Raw genomic sequence first — 22,445 nt, forward strand, 5'->3', positions numbered from 1 at the left:
CGCATGGAAACACCATTTCCGTACGAATCGTACAAAACCCCGACCGACGAAAATAAACCTACAAATGCGATCCGGGAAAGCGCCGACCTGACGTCGGGACGCACGCAGCCTGCCATTCACGAACCAGGAATTACGATTCGCACCGACGTCCTCCCGCACGGTGAATATTTTCCGGCAGCCAAAAACTGCCGGGAAATCAGGACGACGTGAACAAGGAGTACCAGTACGCGACGGACAGACAGGACGACGCGAACAAGGAGTACCCGTACGCGACGGACAGACATGGACCCAAACCTACGTGTCTTCCAGGCCCTCATAGCAGTCGACCTCCTCTACAGGTTACGACGCAGACGCCGCAGAAGGTCAGAACAACAAAGGGAGGGGGGAAAGGGGGGGGGCAGGACCAGGGGCAGGCCACAAAACCCCCACCATAGTCACACAGCACACATGCCCTGGACATACCTGACCCTCAGGCCCTGGTCACTATGAGGGGGTGGGGGCGTGTCCAGCTAAGCCAGCGACCGCCACAATGGAAGTTCTTGACGACGCGAACCTGCAACACAACCAGACAGGTACGTCCCGTACCCACGCTCTTAAGAGCGTGGGTACGAGTCGTACCACGCCCACACCTACGTCACCCCAACAATGGCGGGACGGCTCGTACCCACGTGGCAAAGGCCTGGGTACGGCCCGCACAAGCATCACATAGCGTGGGGACGGATATGTACGGACCGTACCCCCACCCCGTATGCATGGAGCGTAGTGTAAGTACGACACGTACCCCCACCCGCGAATGCAAGGAGCGTACCCCCATGCCAACAGTGTAAGTACGACACGTACCCCCACCCGCAAATGCAAGGAGCGTACCCCCCATGCCAACAGTGTAAGTATGACATGTACCCCCACCCGCATATGCAAGGAGTGTACCCCCACCCCAACAGTGTAAGTATGACCCGTACCCCCACCCGCGTACGTATGGAGCGTACCCCCACCCCAACAGTGTAAGTACGACCCGTACCCTCACCCGTGGACGTATGGAGCGTACCCCCACCCCAACAGTGTAAGTACGACCCGTACCCTCACCCACGGACGTATGGAGCGTACCCCCACCCCAACAGTGTAAGTACGACCCGTACCCTCACCCGTGGACATATGGAGCATACCCCCACCCCAACAGTGTAAGTACAACCCGTACCCTCACCCGCGTACGTATGGAGCGTACCCCCCACCCCAACAGTGTAAGTACGACACGTACCCTCACCCGCGTATGCAAGGAGCGTACCCCCATGCCAACATTGTACGTATGACACATACCCCCACCCGCGAATGCAAGGAGCGTACCCCCACCCCAACAGTGTAAGCACGACACGTACCCTCACCTCGAATGCATGGAGCGTACCCCCACCCCAACAGTGTAAGCACGACACGTACCCTCACCCGCGTATGCATGGAGCGTACCCCCCATGCCAACAGTGTAAGTACGACACGTACCCCCACCCACGTACGTATGGAGCGTACCCCCCACCCCAACAGTGTAAGTACGACACGTACCCTCACCTCGAATGCATGGAGCGTACCCCCCACCCCAACAGTGTAAGTACGACACGTACCCCCACCTCGAATGCATGGAACGTACCCACATCCGTGTATGTTATGAGCGTACATATTGTGAAATAGGAGAGGTGGGTGCAGAGTCCTCCCAGCAGTGCCCAGAGACAGGAGGGGTGGGTGCAGAGTCCAACCAGCAGTGCCCAGACACAGGAGGGGTGGGTGCCTAACACTCCCAGCAGTGCCCAGAGACAGGAGGGGTGGGTGCAGAGTCCTCCCAGCAGTGCCCAGACACAGGAGGGGTGGGTGCAGAGTCCTCCCAGCAGTGCCCAGTCACAGGAGGGGTGGGTGCAGAGTCCTCCCAGCAGTGCCCAGAGACAGGAGGGGTGGATGCAGAGTCCTCCCAGCAGTGCCCAGAGACAGGACGGGTGGGTGCCTATCACTCCCAGCAGTGCCCAGACACAGGAGGGGTGGGTGCAGAGTCCTCCCAGCAGTGCCCAGAGACAGGAGGGGTGGGTGCCTATCACTCCCAGCAGTGCCCAGACACAGGAGGGGTGTGTGCAGAGTCCTCCCAGCAGTGCCCAGACATGAGAGGGGTGGGTGCAGAGTCCTCCCAGCAGTGCCCAGAGACAGGAGGGGTGGGTGCCTATCACTCCCAGCAGTGCCCAGACACAGGAGGGGTGTGTGCAGAGTCCTCCCAGCAGTGCCCAGACATGAGAGGGGTGGGTGCAGAGTCCTCCCAGCAGTGCCCAGTCACAGGAGGGGTGGGTGCCTAACACTCCCAGCAGTGCCCAGAGACAGGAGGGGTGGTTGCCTATCACTCCCAGCAGTGCCCAGACACAGGAGGGGTGTGTGCAGAGTCCTCCCAGCAGTGCCCAGAGACAGGAGGGGTGGGTGCAGAGTCCTCCCAGCAGTGCCCAGAGACAGGAGGGGTAGTTGCAGAGTCCTCCCAGCAGTGCCCACACATGAGAGGGGTGGGTGCAGAGTCCTCCCAGCAGTGCCCAGAGACAGGAGGGGTGGGTGCCTAACACTCCCAGCAGTGCCCATGGAACGCAAAGGGTGGAGTAGCCACAGATACCATGCCCACAAATGTCAGTCAGGTGCACAAAGACCCTGCAGTACATGTACCACATGTGTGCGAGGCTGGGAGTATACGCATGCATAGGGCCAAAAAGAAAACATGTCCACATGAAGTCATGTCAATAGTCCACATACACAAGTACAATGACTACCAAGGATGCCACGAATGATGCAGGTGGAGAATGGCTCAGCATGCATGTGCAAAGTTGAAGGACTCCGTCACACACCCAGCTAATGTACCAACAGCTCTGCGCTAAAGTCAGGGGACACCCTGCAGGGAAGAAGTCAGGGTACACAGAGGAAAGAATACACCTTGGGACAATTGCACCATGCAGCAACTGCTTACATGAATGGAGAAAGCTAGCTAACACTGTGTGATGGCACACAGATCCCAGGGTCCCCCCTATGAGCAGCACACTACTACATTTCCCACACACCCAACACATGAACACCACCCACAACCATGTAGCAGCCCCACCAACAGCAATGCCAGCAAAGCAGGAGTGTTCCAAGGGCAAAAAATAAATAGCTTTATTCAGCATGATCCCAAAACTGGTATGTAGTAAGTTCAATATTTACAAAGCCCATAGGGCAGTCCAGGAGCCACAGCTGGATGGGGGACACAGTGGAATTCGTGTCCCCTAGCTTGCCTGCACAGTTACCAGCCGTTGTCTTCCACAGGGGTGAGGGCATCATGTGGGGGGGAAGGAACAGGCACCGCAGGGACAGGAGGGCGAAGGGTAGGCGACGTGGGTGCAGGGATGGAGGACTCCACCACAGGGGGTGGGGCAGGGCCAAAGGTGGATTCTAGGAGCGCGCTGCACACCTCGGCAAGGTCCTCCAGGGACTCCCCTGCACCCAAAGGAACCACAGGCCCCAAGGAGGGGGGGTCAGAGGGATGGGTCGCAGCGCCACTGGGGGAGGGTGTGGACAGGGGGGGGGGCTCAAGCACCCTGACCGTGGACTTCCTTGACCGCTTGCGGGGTGGTGTCACTGTGGGGCTCAGGGACAGAGCGGCCATGAAGGAGTCTTTGGGGGAGATGTGGCCAGGAGAGCTGAGGGGAGGGGATTTGGAGGGAGTGGATTGGGTGGAATGCGGACTCCCACTCTGGCTGCGTGTCACACGTTTGCCCCCCGACCCAGTGGGTGTGCCTACTTCACCCTGTGTGTGCGTGTCAGGAGGTGTGCGGCGGACCTTCCCTGCTGGTGTGGTGCCTGTGTCTGTTGTGGTGGGTGCATGCTTACATCTGGGTGTATGTGGGACAGGCATGGGAGTGGGAAGTGTGGAAGGGGCAGGGGTAGGGGGTGGGACGTAGCGCTGCAGGAGACCCACTGCTGCAGTCAGTGTGGAGTCTATGGACCTCAGCAAGTTGCGTTGGTCAGCCTGCGATGAATGAATGCCCTCCAAGTATGCCTCCATGTTGTTGAGGACCTGGCTGTGGGCATGGAGGACATTAAGGATCGCAGTCTGACCAATCTGCAACTGCCGCTGGATGTCCACAGACTCAGCATTGGCAGCAGCAGTGGAGACAGGGGCAGGGGGTGCGGTGCCTGGCAGGAAGGAGACGTGTGGTGACCGGGCACGTTGGGAAGGGACACAAGCACGTGGGAGGCGGCTGATGCCAATGGAGGGGGCGGTGCGAGATGTAGGGCTGCTGTCAGATGGTGGTGCAGCCACCGCCCATTCGGAGAGATCATCCTCGGACCCGTCAGCTTCATACTCTGTTGTGCCAGTCGACAGGTCCCCGGGTTCACTCTCCTCCGCCTCAGTCCCACTCGAAGTGCCAGGCACGATGTCACCGCTGGCACTGGTGCTCGGTCCCTCCGTGCCGTCTGTGTCCATGTCTCCCTCCGTGTCCCCCGACGATGTGTGGGCAGGGTGAAGAGACAGAAATTAATCATACACCTAAATACATATGTCACATGAGTCAAATCTACTTAGGTTACAGTGCATAGCCTGAAACAAAGGAAGAGTTACAACTACAAAACAAGGTACATATGTAGGCCCTGCAAGACACAGTTGTGTGACCCACCATGCCATGGAAAAACTATGGAGAGCATGACACAATAGCAAATGAGATGACATGGAATTTTGACTGAGGAGCAAGGACCTGGGGACAATCCAGCACTGCATCTGCACCACACAGCGTGGCAGGCAATAGGGATGAGCAGGGACCACATCCAGGAACTAGAGGCACATGCAGCATAGGTAATACTGATAACATGCCCACCCTGACTGGCACACTGCACCTTGAGTGTATGTCCAGACAAACATCACACACTGGCCAGTCCTAGCAAGGAGATTACAGGTCTTGACATGTAGGCCATGCCCGCACCACCCACCCCCTACATGAAACAAATCTGTGGAGACAGAGGAAGCACTTACATCTCTTAGTCTGGGTGAAATACACATGGGATGCAAAAATTCAATGTTGCACACAAAATACCCAAGGTGCGCCTGTCCAAATAATCATGTACAAATGGGCATCATCAGATGATTGCAACAAGACACACAGGCAATGGCCACCGTGAGTATGTACTTGGAAAATCAGGTCAGGCTGGACAGTGGACACTTGTAATACATCTCACGTCAATATACATGGTGCCAGGGGACAATGGCACAGAGCACAACCTATGCTGTAGACACAGAGATTGTCGACATTCTCGGATTACACACATGATACCTAGGAAAAGATGCCCCTGGGGACAGTAGTGGCCACACAACTCCATGCTCCTGACTGGGCACTGCTGGGAGGACTCTGCACCCACCCCTCCTGTCTCAGGGCACTGCTGGGAGTGATAGGCACCCACCCCTCCTGTCTCAGGACACTGCTGGGAGTGATAGGCTCCCACCCCTCCTGTTGCAGGGCACTGCTGGGAGTGATAGGCACCCACCCCTCCTGTCTCAGGGCACTGCTGGGAGTGATAGGCACCCACCCCTCCTGTCTCTGGGCACTGCTGGGAGACATCAGGCATTCCCCCCCTGGGACCCCCCCTACAGTACATAGCATGTGTGTCACACCTGGACACAATGGCAGAAGTCACAGTCACAAAAAAGGGACACAGTTTGTGCCAGTGGACACTGCACTCACCTGATAACCTGGTCGCCCATACAGCATGGGGTACCGTTGGAGGATCACATCCACCAAAGCCATGTTCTCCTCCAGGGTGAATGTCTGTGACCTCTCCACAGCCCTTGACATGGTTCCAGGGAATCAGTAGCAGCAGCTGGGTCGTGGAATACAGAGATGTGCAGGCAAGTGCTCCCTCATGGGACCTGGCTGCCTTATATCTGCCTTGCTGGCCCATCTCATGCACAGGAGTACAGAGTGATTGGTCACTCACATTTGCATCCTATGTTTCCTCCAATCCCTTCAAGCCTAGCAGTCTGTGGGTTCTCAATCTGTTTTTTTCTCCTGCATGATGTCAGCCCCACAAACACATTGCAACAAAGTAGATTCATTCCAACTGACTTCTGCTGTGCACCTTCCTGAACAAATTCAAAATTTGAACTTGGTCTCCATGACAACCAGCATGCATGTAGGCCTTAATACTTGTCCCTCATGTGTCCCCTATGTAATTTGGAGCTTCACACACAGGTACGGTGCGTTCCGGGGCCCTAGGGCACCCCAAATGCATAGTACACGCGTGCCTACGTTCACTATCACTATGGGTGTCCTCGCGTATGCGTACTCGTAGTGGTACGGGCCGTACACACGCCTGTACGCTCCCTATCACTATGTGTGTCCTCGCGTATGCGTACTCGTAGTGGTACGGGCCGTGCACACGCCTGTACGCTCCCTATCACTATGGGTTTCCTCGCGTATGCGTACTCGTAGTGGTACGGGCCGTACACACGCCTGTACGCTCCCTATCACTATGGGTGTCCTCGCGTATGCGTACTCGTAGTGGTACGGGCCATACACACGCCTGTACGCTCCCTATCACTATGGGTGTCCTCGCGTATGCGTACTCGTAGTGGTACAGGCCGTACACACGCCTGTACGCTCCCTATCACTATGGGTGTCCTCGCGTATGCGTACTCGTAGTGGTACGGGCCGTACACGCGCCTGTACGCTCCCTATCACTATGGGTGTCCTCGCGTATGCGTACTCGTAGTGGTACGGGCCGTACACGCGCCTGTACGCTCCCTATCACTATGGGTGTTCTCGCGTATGCGTACACGTAGTGATAGGGAGCGTACAGGCGCGTGTACGGCCCGTACCACTACGTGTACGCATACGCGAGGACACCCATAGTGATAGGGAGCGTACAGGCACGTGTACGGCCCGTACCACTACGTTAACGCATACGCGAGGACACACATAGTGATAGGGAGCGTAGAGGCGTGTGTACGGCCCGTACCACTACGTGTACACATACGCGAGGACACCCATAGTGATAGGGAGCATACAGGCGTGTGTACGGCCCGTACCACTACGTGTACGCATACGCGAGGACACCCATAGTGATAGGGAGCCTACAGGCGCGTGTACGGCCCGTACCACTACATGTACGCATACACGAGGACACCCATAGTGATAGGGAGCGTACAGGCGCGTGTACGGCCCTACCACAATGGGTGTTCTTGCGTATGCGTACTCGTAGTGGTACGGACCGTACACATGCCTGTACGCTCACCATCACGATGGGTACACATACGGCAGCACTCCCATAGTGATATGGGAACGTACACAGGCCCTCTTAGCAGCAGTACGGCGGTTTTCACACATCACAGTGGTGACAGGCAGCACACAGGAAGGAATAGGGCGGACATACTTGTCCATGGATGGACATCAAGGCATTGTCTGTGCATTACTACATGTGTGGGGCACAGGTGTGACAGGCTGTTATGTGGAACATTACTCCTGAGTCAAGAAGGCACCAGATGTATGATGAGATGTGTACAGATGTAATGTGTGACGGTGCAATGTGTGCCAGGCATGCCCTTGACTCCTTGGACATGTGTGCATGTCGTACTGCACACTTGGGATGACCGACACTGGCATGGCACGGACACCAACACACGGAAGTGTCCCCTGATGCCCGGTACAGGGGTTACCACACCTGACTTGTCACTACCCACGGTGCACGATGTGACTATGTCATGTATGTGTGGGGGCTTCCCATTAGGTTGATGTTGGAGCACCCTCAAAAGCTGCAGCTGTTGCAGCAACCAACATGTGTCTGTGTGTAGATTGACATTGCACACTGTTCCGCACACCATGCCACATGTGGTATCGGATGTGAGGTGCGTATGTATGCATGGGACACGAAGTAGCATAACAAGGACATGTCTGCATCCTCTCAATGAATGTGTGGTGAGTCATGACATGTGCACCTTCATGGCAAGGTGTGTGGGCTGTCCTAGTGTAATGTCATGTGACCTGTGGCTCTAGTGTTCCGCTACCAGTCTCTGCAATCGGCATTCTACTTCTGCTGATGTGTGGGTGTATGTCACTCCTGTCTTGCGTCTGGCTGTTCACTTGCACTGGGACACAGCTAATCCCATGGCATGGCATGTGGAGGTTCTCAATCTCCATGTGTAGCTGGGTCTTGGTAGGAGTGTCACCTGGCAGCCATACGTGTTCAGGGCATGTGGCACATACCTGACTCCGTATGTAGCATATGTGTATAGACAGATTAACATGTGCTCAGTACAAATTATTTGTTGTTGTGGTGCACTCACTCTTCCTTGTCACTTCCAAATTACTGCAGAGCGCCGCCTCTTCCCCGAGCAATTCCGGACTTGGCTGCCATGCGGGAGAATGATCGTATCCGGTGCTACCGCTTCCCACAACGGTTGATTCTGGAGTTGATGGCGAGACTGGCACCACACCTGCAACCGCTGCACAGGTATCCTACGGCACTGACACCCAAGCTGAAGGTAATGGCAGCCCTACATTTTCTAGCCACGGGTACCTTTCAAAATTCCATAGCTCATGTTGGTGGCATGTCCCAGAGCATGTTCTGCCGTGTGCTGCATGATTTCTTAGAGGCCATGTTGATTCACCTGGATGACTTCATCAAGTTCCCAACCCCTGAACAGTTGACTGGGGTCAAGCGTGGATTCTATGCCCTGGGAGGGATGCCCCATGTCATTGGGTCCATAGATGGGACACATGTTGCTTTGGTACCACCACACGCACAGGAGGTAGCGTACCGCAATCGGAAGCACTATCACTCCATCAATGCCCTTGTGGTGTGTCTGTCCAACATGGTGATTTCACATGTCTGTGCTCGTTTTCCAGGATCAGCACACGATGCCTACATCATAAGGCGTAGCAGGGTGCCTGAAATGATGACGCAGCTGCGCAACGAACGAGCATGTGTTGTTGGTGGGTACAGTCTGTCTGTCCTGTATTTTGCATAGCCTACCGGCACGACAACTTCACCAGTTCTAACGATGTCCATGTGCTTCCCATGTAGGGGACGCTGGCTATCCCAACATGCCATGGCTGATCACACCTCTTCGCAACCCCATCACGCCGGCCCAGCTCCGCTACAACACCGCCCATGGCCGGACAAGGCGAGTGATAGAGAGGACGTTTGGCCTGCTGAAGAGCCGATTCAGGTGCCTACACAAGACCGGCGGCGCGCTCCCATATGCCCCTGCGAAGGTCTGCAAAATCTTCATGGTCTGCTGCATGCTGCACAACATGGCAGTTGAGAAAGCTGTGCCACTCATCCTGGATCAAGATGACCAGGACCATCCACCCGTGGAGGACGAAGGGCTTGGCAATGGGGCTAGTGATGTGGAGGATGTGGAGCTGCAAGAGGACATCCGGACTCGGCTCATACGCGACTTCTTTGCTTAGTGGTGAGTACCAGTGTCTGAGTGTGCACACATTGGTCCACATGTGGCATGTGTTGTGATGTGTGTCTCCACCTGCATGTATGGCACGTGAGTCAGAGGTGTGTGTGGGTGTGTCACTGGAGTGATGGTGGCAGTGATGGTTGTATTTCCCCAGTCATAATTGTGACCTAGCATGTTGTCATCCATACATGTGTCGAGTACATGCACATGCAAGTGGCTGTGCTTTTTGTGGCTGACTTCTTGTGTGTCTCTCATCCCCAGGTACTTGCGCATGCCGTCTGCTGGTTGCATTGTTGTGGCACTGCTATTCCTCATGGACACGTCATCGTGTGCTGACTCAGCGTTGCACGCACGGACAAGTTTGGAAGTCTCCTTAGGGTAAGGGATGCATCAGGGGTGTATTGGGTGTGGCATTTGTTCACGATGTATGCACACTGCCCCTGTCGATGTTTGGTTCCTCTGCAGCCATGTAGCATCACCATGGGACACGACATGCAGCTGTGTACACCTGAATAGATGGTCTGACTGGTTGACAGTCATCAGTGATGGGATAGTGGATTGTGATGATGGCATCAATGTGTGTAACACTGCCCTCGGACACATACGGTTTGCATTGGCTTGACATGGTGTGGGACTTCTACATCAGCGGATCAATGGTGTATGGCAGTCTCTCCGTGAGCAGCTGTGGGTGTTTAGTTGTTAGCCGACAATTGTGTGCCAGTTCCATGGCTATCACGCATTTGTGCTGCAGAAGGGGGGTGCCAGTGTTGGACCCACATGTTACTCCACATGAAGTGTTCATGTGTACTTCAAGTTGCCTCTGCAATCCCGAAAACATGACTAATAAAGGTGTCCCTATGCCTCCAAGGTGCCTCTTCTCAGTCAATGCTGGTGTGTTGCCACGGTGCATCCAGCATGTCTGGCATGGTTTTCCCTGATAGTGGCTATGTGTCTATGTGTCGAGTAGCAAGATGCAAGCTGTGTGTGTGGGCTGAGACTGTGTATTGTGCATGATGTCCATGACTGTGTGGGTATTGTGACATGTGCCATCCCCATGCATCCAACGTTGGCCAGGCCCCCATTCTCTGCATCCACCGGACTCAAGCTTGCAGGACATGGTTCTGCCACCTGTCTACACATACCTGGGTGCCCCCCAGGACACTGGACTGGATCCCTGACCTCTGCGCATGACTGTTGCTGTACTCAATGTGTCTGTCAGCACGGTTGTGCGGCCACCCCCTCAGCTGGTTGGGCCCATCACGGGTGTGTATGGTGCTCCATGTCGTCTTGCCTAATACACTGTGACCCGTGTGTCCTGTGCCAGACTCAGGCCCCAGGGTGTGGATGGTTGAAGTCAAAAGAGAAGTCAGGCATGTTTAGACTTTACAAGACACATGTAAGGTAATAATGCAACCAGCAGGCATCTTCTCTTCATGGTGTGAATTTTTATTTTTGTGGGGGGGTGGGGTGGGGTATGACGTGAGGGGCTTTCCGGGAGTTTGGAATCCAAAGTTCAGTAGGGGAGTTGGTGTCCTTGCCATTGGAAATCCTCAGAGTCCATGCCACAGTCTTTGTCAACATTGGTCAGACAGTGACCAGCAAGGCCATGTGGCAGAGAATGTCTCTTGATGCTGTGATGCTGTTGCTCCAGTGGGCCAGGTGCCAGGCCAGGTGTCCTGGGAGATGGTGATGTAGCGCTGACCCTCACGGTCTTTTCCGTGGACGACCCGCCCTCCTGCGGGGACCCTCAGAAGCAGGCCGTGACGACGTCTGGGATGCTCCATCGGATGTTTCCTCCTCCTCCTCCTGATCCCTCCCTGTGGGTGGTGATGTTCTACGCCTTCTGGCACAGGGAGGGTTGGCCATGTTGTCGGCCATCCGACGGAGTGTATCGTGAATTCCCGTGTACGCCGTCACGAGCTCAGCCTGTCCGTCCTCCATCCTCCATTGGTGTTGCAGTAGACAGGCATGTAGCTCCGCATGTTGCTGGGCCTGCTGGGTCTTGATCCCCTCGAGGACGGACACAACCTGGGCCAGGCCCGTGGTGTCCTGCCGGTATGTGTCCAGGATGTTTCGGACATGGGAATATACCGGGTCCCCAGCCAACTGGTCAGGCTGGTGCCTCCGCCGTCCTCCACTCCCACCACCCCTGCCCACTTGCACCTGGCCTGCCCTTGTGGGCACATCGGGTCTCCGGGACCCCTGAGGGGTGGCATTGGCGTTGTCGCCTGCCTCCTCCTGGGTGCCCGGGACACCGTGTCCCTCCTGGCCAGCCTGGCTGCTTTGTGGTGGTGGGGCAGGGATCCTGGGTGTCTCCTGGGATGTGGCAGGAGTGGGGGTGGTGGTTGGCCCCGTTGTACCTGACGCAGGTGCTGCAGGTGGTTGGACACCAGAGGGGCCAGGTTGGTCGGGGTCGTCCACAGAGTGGTGAAAGTCGTCGCTGCCGGTGGGATCGGCCTCCCGCAGAGCCGGGTCGTGTGAGTCTTCCCCCCAGTGTTGGGGGATGAACCACGAGGTTGACCTGTGTGTGAGAGAGACAATGTTAATTTTGGTCCATGCAACATCCATGTTTCATCAGTTTCAAAGTTGGCACATTTCCTCTTGGAATTAGGATCTGTCTTGCATTCCACTCACAGTGCACTTGTGCATGGGTGTGTCCCTTGGGCACCACTTTGGCGCCTTTAACTATGTGTGGCACAGTCTTACTTGCTGCGTCAAGTGTGACTGCAGTCAGCAGTGGAGTGGGCAGGTGTGGCGAGCCATGCATTGGCGCCTTCCGTGTAGCACTGTAAATGTGCACATGGAGTGGATCCACACACTTATATAATGCAGGTAGCTGTCGTTGTGCTCGTGCACAGGTTGTGACATGGCCCTGTGTTTTGCCATGGAGAAGAGGGGGGGTTCTGGCACTGGCCACCCTTGGCTACATGCACGCAGTCCACCTGCTGACGAGCAGACATTCCGACACACCACAAGGCTGATTTGCTTTCTATGTGTCTCCCTCCCTCTCTGTCCCCCTCTCCCTCCCTCTCTGTCCCCCTTTCCCTCCCTCTGTGTGTCAGCCTCCTCCCTCTGTCCGTCTTCCTGTGTCTCCCTCCCTCTCTGTCCCCCTCTCCCTCCCTCTCTGTCCCCCTTTCCCTCCCTCTGTGTGTCAGCCTCCTCCCTCTGTCCGTCTCTCTGTGTCTCCCTCCCTCTGTGTCCCCCTGTCCCTCCCTCTGTGTGTCAGCCTCCTACCTCTGTCCGTCTCCCTGTGTCTCCCTCCCTCTGTGTTTCCCTGTCTCTCCCTCTGTGTGTCAGCCTCCTCCCTCTGTCCGTCTCCCCGTGTCTCCCTCCCTCTCTGTCCCCCCCTCTGTGTGTCAGCCTCCTCCCTCTGTCCGTCTCCCCGTGTCTCCCTCCCTCTCTGTCCCCCTGTCCCTCCCTCTGTGTGTCAGCCTCCTCCCTCTGTCCGTCTCCCTCCCTCTGTGTCCCCCTGTCCCTCCCTCTGTGTGTCAGCCTCCTCCCTCTGTCCGTCTCCCCGTGTCTCCCTCCCTCTCTGTCCCCCTCTCCCTCCCTCTGTGTGTCAGCCTCCTCCCTCTGTCCGTCTCCCTGTGTCTCCCTCCCTCTGTGTCCCCCTGTCCCTCCCTCTGTGTGTCAGCCTCCTCCCTCTGTCCGTCTCCCCGTGTCTCCCTCCCTCTGTGTCCCCCTGTCCCTCCCTCTGTGTGTCAGCCTCCTCCCTCTGTCCGTCTCCCCGTGTCTCCCTCCCTCTGTGTCCCCCTGTCCGTCCCTCTGTGTGTCAGCCTCCTCCCTCTGACCGTCTCCCCGTGTCTCCCTCCCTCTCTGTCCCCCACTCCCTCCCTCTGTGTGTCAGCCTCCTCCCTCTGTCCGTCTCCCCGTGTCTCCCTCCCTCTCTGTCCCCCTCTCCCTCCCTCTCTGTCCCCCTTTCCCTCCCTCTGTGTGTCAGCCTCCTCCCTCTGTTCGTCTCCCTGTGTCTCCCTCCCTCTGTGTCCCCCTGTCCCTCCCTCTGTGTGTCAGCCTCCTCCCTCTGTCCGTCTCCCTGTGTCTCCCTCCCTCTGTGTCCCCCTGTCCCTCCCTCTGTGTGTCAGCCTCCTCCCTCTGTCCGTCTCCCCGTGTCTCCCTCCCTCTCTGTCCCCCTGTCCCTCCCTCTGTGTGTCAGCCTCCTCCCTCTGTCCGTCTCCCCGTGTCTCCCTCCCTCTCTGTCCCCCTCTCCCTCCCTCTGTGTGTCAGCCTCCTCCCTCTGTCCGTCTCCCCGTGTCTTCCTCCCTCTCTGTCCCCCTGTCCCTCCCTCTGTGTGTCACCCTCTGTCACCTAAGGCCAGCTTCCTGGGCACACACTGTTAGCAGATCTTTGAATGGCCCTTGGCTTGTTGCTGTGAGTTTGTTTCTGATCTCCAGGCACCCATTGGGTGTAGTGTGTGTGTCTGCGCTGCTGCTGTGGTGGTGTGTGCTGCCACTCTTTCACAGTGTTGGCTGTTCATTAGCTGCTGTCATGTGCAAAAACGTGCCTTCACCCCCATGTGTTAATGCAAGGCGTCCGCCATTTGCTGGCGAGTCTTTCCTGTGTGGGGACACAGTGTTAGTCTGGCTGTGACCTAGGCCATACGGGCAGAGGGCATTGTTGTCTGCTTCTGAGTTGCACTATGTGATTTTTGGGGCCCACCCTCCCGCCATCCGGCTTATCGTGTCATGTGTTGGTGTCTTCTGTGGCCTGTGACTTGACATTGTCCAGCTGGGTGCATGGGGCATGGTGGCGCCAGTGGCATGTGCGTGTTCATGGAGTGTGGTTGAGTCATGCGATAGCTTGGGGTGGTTGCGTGCCTGTTTGTGGGTTTGGTTGTGGATGACGTTCCCCCCATGTGAGGTGCGTTGTTTGTGTACTCACCCGGGTCTCGGAGTCCTCCTAATCCCTCCACTGTCTCCACCGGCAGTATGGCCATCACCCTCTCCTCCCAGGGATGGTAGTGTACGGGTCTGCGGGACGGCCCTCCTCCAGTGACGTTGGCCTGGTTGTATTCGTCCGTCATCTTGGCTCGGACCCTCCTCCGCAGATCGTACCACCTGGCTTGGCATTCCTGCTTGTTCCTTCTGGTGTCCGCAACAGCATTCACAGCATCGACGATGGTCTGCCACATGGCTGTTTTTTCTGCAATGCTGGTCTGTCTGACCAATGTTCCAAAGAGGTGTGGCTCGACTCTGAGGATTTCATCGACAAGGACCTCCAACTCTTGGTTACTGAACTTTGGATTCTTGTTAGTGGGCATGGTGAGGGGTGTGGGTGTGGATGGTGGGGGGTGTGTGTGGATGGTTGTGGTTGTGTGGGTGTGGTTGTGCAGGTGTGTGTGTGAATGTGATGAGGGGGTGTTTGTGAAGGTGGTTGTGTGAAGGTGTGCAAGTGTAAGGTGTGGTGAAGCTTGTAGTATGGTGCTGTAGGTTGTCTGTGGGGTCTGGCAGCAGTGAGTCTGTTGCAAAGGCTCATGGTTTGTGTGTGTGGGCCCTTTTTATTGGTCCATTGGTGGGTGTGGCTGAGTTTGAAGTTTGGGTGGTGGTGTTATAAGGAGTGGTGGTGTTTTGGGCCTCTGTTTGTTTTTGGCAGTTGCAGGTCAGTGAATGTGTTGTTTTAGTGGTTGTTGGACATGTTTAGTGGCTTTGTGCCATTCGAATGGTGTATTCTTGTGTTGTTTTGGTTTGTCCTGGTTGTGTACGTGCGTTTTTAGCGTGTGTACGGTGTGTACATGGGCCATTTGGTTGTACAGTGCTATCCTTGTGTGTGGCTTGGTACGACTCGTACATGCGGTTGTGATGTTGGGGCCTGGGGTGCGCTCCGTACTTAGGAGGTTGTGGTGGGGGTGCGACTCTGACGTACACGGGTGTACATACAGGGGGGTACGACACGTACAGGGGTGTACATACACGGGGGTACGACACGTACAGGGGTGGGGGTATGACTCGAACGTACTGGGGTGTACATACACGGGGGTAGGACACATACACGGGTGGGGGTATGACTCGAACGTACAGGGGTGTACATACACGGGGGTACGACACGTACACGGCTGGGGGTACGACTCAAACGTACAGGGGTGTACATACACGGGGGTAGGACACGTACACGGGTGGGGGTACGACTCGAATGTACAGGGGTGTACATACACGGGGGTACGACACGTACAGGGGTGTACATACACGGGGGTACGACACGTACATGGGTGGGGGTACGACTCGAACGTACAGGGGTGTACATACACGGTGGTACGACACGTACAGGGGTGGGGGTACGACTCGAACGTACAGGGGTGTACATACACGGGGGTACGACACGTACAGGGGTGTACATACACGGGGGTAGGACACGTACACGGGTGGGGGTACGACTCGAACGTACAGGGGTGTACATACAGGGGGTACGACACGTACACGGGTGTACATACACGGGGGTAGGACACGTACACGGGTGGGGGTACGACTCGAACGTACAGGGGTGTACATACACGGGGGTACGACATGTACAGGGGTGTACATACACGGGGGTACGACACGTACAGGGGTGTACATACACGGGGGTACGACACGTACAGGGGTGTACATACACGGGGTAGGACACGTACACGGGTGGGGGTACGAATCGAACATACAGGGGTGTACATACACGGGGGTACGACACGTACACGGCTGGGGGTACGACTCGAACGTACAGGGGTGTACATACACAGGGGTACGACACGTACAGGGGTGTACATACACGGGGGTACGACACGTACAGGGGTGTACATACACGGGGGTAGGACACGTACACGGGTGGGGGTACGACTCGAACGTACAGGGGTGTACATACATGGGGGTACGACACGTACACGGCTGGGGGTACGACTCGAACGTACAGGGGTGTACATACACGGGGGTACGACACGTACAGGGGTGTACATACACGGGGGTAGGACACGTACACGGGTGGGGGTACGACTCGAACGTACAGGGGTGTACATACAGGGGGGTACGACACGTACACGGGTGTACATACACGGGGGTAGGACACGTACACGGGTGGGGGTACGACTCGAACGTACGGGGGCTGGGGGGAGTGTTGGGCGCGTATGCGGGCACATGTCTCCATGGTTGCTATGGGAGTTCGGTGCAGACGGTGTTTTTTCCATACGGTTGTGACATCGGACGCACGGGATGGATCGTGATTCCTCGGTCGGACTTGACTTTTCACATTTGTACGGTAAATCGTCCGAGGACGTGTCGGACACATTTTCCGACCCGAGGACGTGTGGGGAATAATTCCCAAGGCAGTTCGTATGGACTTTTTACCATGCGAATCGTAATTGGCAGTTTGTACGGCACTTGTACGATTCGTACGGTAAAAAGACCGGATACGAGTCGTACGGGGAATTTTTTTACCGGATCGTAATTGGCACCTTAATATTTGTAAGTCTGTGTTTCAAGACCATGTAGATGGTGGAAGATTCCTGTTCCCATTAAGACATTGCAAAGCCACTGGACAAAGAGACTAGACTAATGCAACAATTGTATTTGTTTAGATGTCAAAATGTTATATGAGTGCATGTTCCCAGACTAGAGTGAGAGCTTCCTTGGCAGATGCAGATTTCCTATTCTCCATACTCAGGAGAACTTCGTAGACTCTCTGTGCTCTGAAACCTTGTGCTCTGAGCAGACCTTTGTTTGATTCCCTTGCCAGATTTATGCTATATTTTCTAAGACTCCGCTGAATTTCTTAACTTGGCTTCATGAGAAGTTCAAATTGAATTGCTTAAAACTTTATGGTTTCACCACTCGATTTCAAACTCTTCTGAGTTCAAGATACTTTTCTCATCTTAATATTTAGAATAGGGACTCTACATATATGCAACGCAATTATGCAAATGTTCTGTTTTGTATTACTGATGAAATTATTACGTATTGATGAGTAATAAAGAAATATCTACTAAAGGAGATAAATAAAATCCTTTACACTCATACCAAAGTGCCATATGTACTCATAAGCGCTGGGATCATGTGATGACCTTTGACCACCAGTGTTTTAATTGACTCTATGTGCTTTAACTTACTTTATTTTTAATGTACAACATAATTTTTCGTGCTCTTGAATTTTGACTTGTGATTTCATTTTGTGTCTCCTTGTAGCTTCTGAGTAGGATGCTTACTTTGTTCTCAGCACAGAGCAAAACAGCCTTGCTGGAACAGAACCTGTGGGATGTGCATTTGAAAGCATGAGAGTGAAAAATGATGGTGTACTTCTCTGTTTGGAAGTAAAAACACAAAGGTTCGTTCAGCTTCCGCCTTTACCTTGGAACAGACCGGTACGATCAGATGTGGTTTTTTAATAGATGCAGGGTAACTTCTAGAACTCTCTCTCCGTGTTAGTAAAGAGGATCGCTTGGCGCTGAATCAGAAACTCACTTGTGAGATGGATGCATCATCACAAGACAGTCTTGCTGTCCAATTGAGACTTCTGGCCGAACATCAAGGGCTTCCCGGTTGAGCTGGCCAGAATGATATGCTCTCAAATGGTGATGTACGAGTTATGAGTTTCATTGCTCTGTCGTTTTTTCATGTTGTGCTCTTAATAATTGATTTTGTCATTTAACACTGTTTATTCCTAGCATTTGACAGTGCTTGTTTCTTGCATTGGACGTCCATTAATATCTGCTAATATTTTGCTCCCTTGTATCTTAATTGTGAATGATCCAGTATTATGATCATTTGCTTGTGTTCTATTTCCTTGCATTTCACTTTTGAAAGTTTAATTATTATCTGACTTGTAAGGGTTTCATTTTTATTATTATCTGCTTGTGTTTTATCCCATGCATTTGATTTTGTGTTTCATTATTATTTACTTGTGCACATACATATATATATATATAAATATATATATTCACTGAAAAAAACATAGGTTTCACACACGTTATAGTTAGGAATTAGCATTTAAAAAACCTTGTAAATTCACTGAAACTATAACTCACGCGACCGCAATCCTCTGCTGATGCTAATACTGTATTTAGACACTTATTTGCCCATGTCTTCTTCCATTAAATTTTAGCTATACATATATTACAAATATTTTTTTTTCATAAAGACACATATGTCATCAGCAGAGGATTGCGGTCGCGTGAGTTATAGTTGCCTGCACTAACTATAACGGGGGAATTTCATTGGTTTTTTATCAGTAAAATGTCCAGCTAACTATAACATGTGTGAAACCTATGGTTTTTTCAGTGAATTTGCAAGGTTTTTTAAATGCTAATTCCTAACTATAACGTGTGTGAAACCTATGGTTTTTTCAGTGAATTTGTACGGTTTTTTAAATGCTAAGTTACTTTACGCCATTCGTGGCGTGCGCGCCCACTTAACGCAGTTCGTTCCGTGCGCGCACAGTGAGCACCGCGCGCCCACTTTACGCAGTTAGTGCCGTGCACGCTCGGTGGGCACGCGGTGCGCTACGCGCACCGCGTGCCCACGTTACGCTGGATGGGCCATGTACGCACGATGCGCTTCGCGCACCGTGCGCACATGGAGGACATATTATGCGCTTCGTTATGATAGGGAATATTTTATTTTTCTTTAAAAAAAATATGCCATGTACAAATAGTGCATTTGCACACGGGGTGTGGAGAGTGTGGAACATTTTATTTTTTTTAATTAATTTTGACCGTACGCGTACGGTAAGCGTAATCGGCGATTTTTCAAAAAAATTGAATTTTTGGCCTTGGAAGTTCTTTGGGGACACCTTCATCAAGGCTAGGTGGTTAGGAGCTGTCAAAACAGCCCCTTTACATGTTTTTTGCCTTTGTTTTTCCTCCCCCCCTCAGAGTGCGAGAGAGAAAATGGCGGCCGCCGCTTCCTGGTTTCGACCGATTCGAATGTTTACTAAGAATTAACAGCCAATCAGAATCGCGCTCGCGCACGTCACCGTACGCGTACGGTAAGCTTACCGTAAGCGCACGGTAAGCGCACCGTAAGCTGCCACAGATATATATATTGATTTAAATGCTATTTTCTCAGGAACTACTGAACAGATTTACACCAGACCTACAAAAGGCACTTCCTTGACCTGAGGACTACCTCTCTGCCAAATTTCAAGTAACTCTGTTCAGCCGTTCGGGCTGTAGCTGTGTCTAAAGGTCCTATGGAAAAATGCATGGGAAAAATGCGTTTTGGGACCCCCCTTTTTTCTCAGCCCCCGCTTGACGAATCCCCCCGAGACTTTCAGGGTAGGAGCGGAGCGTAGCGCCCCACCTATTTTGAAAATTTCGCGAGGATTCGTAGACCGGCGCCAAAGTTATTCCAAATAGAATGTTGCGGTTTTCCTATGGAAACAGGGTCCTAACTATAACTACCTACTGGCGACCGCCAGTAGGTAATATATATATATATATATATATACACATTTGCATGTTTTTATCTGTTTCTTTTGACATCTGGGAAAGTCTTTCTGTTAGAGAGTGTTGCATTAATAAAACCCCATGCTTTATTTTGAAACTGTCTTTTTATGTGCCTCATTCTATGAGAGTTGAGCCTCCTTTCTGGGTGCATTCTCTTTGGTATACTGAGTGCCTCTCCTTGAGAGTGCTGAATTTCTTTTATTTGGGAGTGTAAAGCAAAACATTGTGGTACCAGGAGTGGGGTGCGGTACAATTTAAAAAAGGAGAGGGGAAGTTTTCTCAAAATACAATGTTTTCAGTTGCAGATTACTTGATGCTAACTGAGCTATTGGGGTGAGAAGAGGCCTCTTATGCACATTTAACAGACAACGGGCAAGCACAGATATTTAAATGTTTGCAAAAAATTTCCACTGAAGAGGGAAAAGAGCTTAGCACTTCAGGGAGGAAAGGCGGGATTCTTTTCAGTACTTTTCGTACATGTATGAAAAATGTGAGCAGATGGAAAAGGAACAAAATCAAACACAAAAGCAGTTGGTTGATATTAAAAAACATTCTGATATATTAACGTGTGAAATCAAATTGTTAAATAATAAACTTCTGATATAGCAGTCAGTGCAAGAGCGAGATGCTGTGTGTGTGAAGCAGTATAAATTGGCAGACTTTTCAAATAGCCAGAGTGAGTCGCAAGACAGAAATGCTGTTTCACTGCCATATGAGGCTTTCGCAACACACTTAGCCTGGAATATCTTAAAAGTGCCGCAATCAGTCTCTTACCTAATTTAGAAGCAAAATAAAAAATGGCCATATTTTCCCTCACTGAGTCACCCCTCTTTCCCTGTTTTAGTGGGCCCCATTTCATCTGCTCATCAATTATGACCCATAGGACAAAAAGACATCACTACGGGGGACGTGAGCAGATCTTACCCTTAATTGAAAAGTCTTCTTCATACAAAGACCCACCTGCATCACAGAAGATTTGGTGTCATTTATTGATGATAAGTCCAGATCCACCATGAAGGTGGAAAAGGAGTCAAGCAGTGTTTGTAACCCCTAGAGGTCCTAGATATAAGGACTGCGTCATCCGCGTATAATAACACCGGCAGTCCACGTCGACCTACCCAGCGGATAATCAACCCTTGTCATCATTAAAATTTTGTGCAAGGCATTAATATACAAATCAAACAGGAAGGAGCCGAAAATGCACTCTTGGCATACTCCTCTCTTTAGGGCAAAATTGCGGGAAACTCTTAAATCTTGCAAAAATCTGACCTGCGCCTTTGTTGCTTGGGGGAGGTTTTCCAAAAAATAAACAATGTTGCCAGCTACTCCAATAGTCAGCATGGTCTGCTAAAGTTTAGCCCTATTGACGTGATCAAACACGGAAGACAGGTCCATGAAGGCTAAATAAATAGTTCAGGGACGGGCAACAGTGTATTTATTGAGAATCATAGAATCATAGATAGGTTAAGGCACTGGGCCACTGTGGACCGACCTGGGTGGAACCCGTACTAAACGTCCGATAAAATAGAGTGATCCTCTGCCCAGCTAGGCAACCTATCTAGAAGTACTCGACCCACCACCTTAACCCCTGAGTCCAGCAATGAAATCGGTCAATAGCAGTGAGTGATATCTCAATTGCCTTTTTTTAAAACAGGCACTATAGTGGAAGAAGCCCATGACTCAGGATAGCCGGATTTGCAGCTGCATTCATGATTGCGGTAAGGACCGGCGCCCAAAAGGTTGGGTCTGATTTAAAAAGGTCAGATGGAATGCAATCAGGGCCTGGGGCTTTATTGCTTGACAACCCGTTGATACCATCCTTGAACTCTTCTATATTAAAAACCAGGTAGAGGGTACCTTCCTCGCGATCAGAGGGGCAGTTTAACTCCAGGGGACACTGAAACATGGTTTCAAAATGGAGCACCCACTCTTCCTCAGTAATATGGGCACCTACTGCACTTCCTTCCTCATGATTTAAGCAGGGGCTATTAATTATTCTCCAGAACCTAGAACTGTCCCTCAGTGTGCTCGCCTCGATTAACTCCCTCCAAGCTTCCTCATTTAACATGGACTTACGTCTTACCAGTTCTGTTTTGTACTCCCTTTGGCAGGTTCTAACTAACCTGGAAACTCTTGGGCTCGTATTTAAGGCTTCCCGCAATTTCCTAGCTCCCCAGGAGCAATGAGAATCAAACCATCTGGGGATCTGGGTAGCATGGCGCCGAGCCGGGAACTTAAAGAGTCACTTATTTTAACAGATGGTTTTGAAAGCGCTAATAGCCTCCCCTGGAGCCATAGAAGGGGTGATGCACAGGGCTAACTCGTTGGCACACAAGTCAGTTATTGACTCATAAAATATGTCTAGGGATACCTGGGCCCATTTTAACCGACTTCCACCATCTGTTGGTCTCACCACCCCACACTGCCCCCCACTCTGTGCGCCAATAGGGTCCCACTAAAATGAAAACACAAAGGGTTGTTGTCGCTATATACACTGGATTGAATAACAAAACCTGCGAATAATTCAAGTAGAGGTGATGATAAAAGAATGAAATCAATAAATGAGCCACAACCCCTCACATTAAAGGATGGAATAACAGC

Source organism: Triturus cristatus, chromosome 6 (assembly GCF_964204655.1).
Source record: "Triturus cristatus chromosome 6, aTriCri1.1, whole genome shotgun sequence".
NCBI classification, from domain to species: domain Eukaryota; kingdom Metazoa; phylum Chordata; class Amphibia; order Caudata; family Salamandridae; genus Triturus; species Triturus cristatus.